Source organism: Salvia hispanica, chromosome 1, assembly GCF_029641045.1.
Source record: "Salvia hispanica isolate PSC_SH4W2 chromosome 1, Shi_PSC_v1, whole genome shotgun sequence".
NCBI lineage: Eukaryota > Viridiplantae > Streptophyta > Magnoliopsida > Lamiales > Lamiaceae > Salvia > Salvia hispanica.
In genome coordinates, this window is record NC_142692.1 from 35,822,079 (window position 1) to 35,823,337 (window position 1,259).

Here is a 1,259-nt window from a genome sequence, read left to right on the forward strand (position 1 = left end):
TTAAAAATTGTCTCTTTTGATTTGATTTACAAATATCGACAACCAACATACTTATAAAATTTCATTTTCGTAATTGCTATGTATGTCCCAAATATTATTAAATCAACAGCTGCCAACTAATTTTTTCGAATTAGAGGTTTTGAATTTCCTAGCGATTCACGTCATATTTAATTGCTAATTGAAATTCGTGGGCACAATTAGAAAGATTGATCATGATGTTTCCAATAGTTTCGATTCTATAATTTGTCGCGTTTGAATAAAATAATATTAATTTATTTAGCAATTAAATGAAACACTCACTTTTTTTATGACTATTATATGTACATATGTAATCAAACCATCTGTCTAAGTATAAAGACGTAATATTATAAACTAAATCATTAATTTATTTTTATTAAATTATACAAAAATATTTTTTTAGTCTAAGATAATGTTACACAAAATCCATAACTTAGGAGTGCTATTTTTTCTTAATTACATTAGTCTCATCCGACTTAAATAAAAGTTTCCTTGTACTGCGTTTTTTCTTTGAAAAAAAAAAGGAAGGGGTCGATTTAGGCTCCTTTCCTTCTACTGCATAGCTGCGCTAGCAGGTACTACAGCGCACACTCAACGAACATACTTTAACATATACTGGAGGATTGTTTTGCCTTCTTCCCTTCGTGCAGCGTGTTCCTATGCCGTTGCATCCGGCCGGAACGAGAATCACCGGTGATGCTCCTAGGCTCCTATCAATTGCAAGAATGGACAAAAAATTTATGAAAGTAAGGTGTAAAAGGAAAAGGTAATGTATGGACAATTCAATTCTTTTAGCATTCATTGCTGCCGTACCACTCTTATTTCACCCGTGAAAGCTGATGGATTCGATGTGAACTTGACAATGGATGTGAAATGGAGTACTAACAATTTATTTTCTAGGATAATATTTCTTGATATTTACTTGGATAAGTATATGGTTGGCTTGGTTGGCTAAGAATGAGTAATGCGAAACAATATACACGTCTACATAAAATAAGCCTAAGCCTTTTTTTCTTTTCTTAATTTTACTTTTTTAAAATATATCTCAATGCCTACGCTTAATTATTTACATCCTATATGAAAAATGATTATTCATAGTAGTACTAGTTTACTCTACTTAGGTGAGTTGCAAATTGTGAGACCCATAGTGAAACATGTATTATTTCACTACTTTCTTGTTAGGTTAGGTGACACTAAACTTGTAAAGTCAAAATTCGTCACCAAAACAAAGTTGTTTCAAC

At 31.4% G+C, this 1,259-nt stretch overlaps 1 long non-coding RNA gene across 1 annotated transcript; it reads right to left on the reverse strand.

Annotated features, from left to right (window-relative positions):
* Positions 1-410: 410 nt before the first annotated feature.
* On the reverse strand, positions 411-956 carry LOC148933697 (uncharacterized). The gene is made up of 2 exons (XR_016134476.1): positions 832-956; positions 411-728 (listed from the first exon to the last, which is right to left on the reverse strand). It is a non-coding gene; the product is annotated as an uncharacterized LOC148933697 (long non-coding RNA).
* Between the last annotated feature and the right edge of the window lie 303 nt (positions 957-1,259).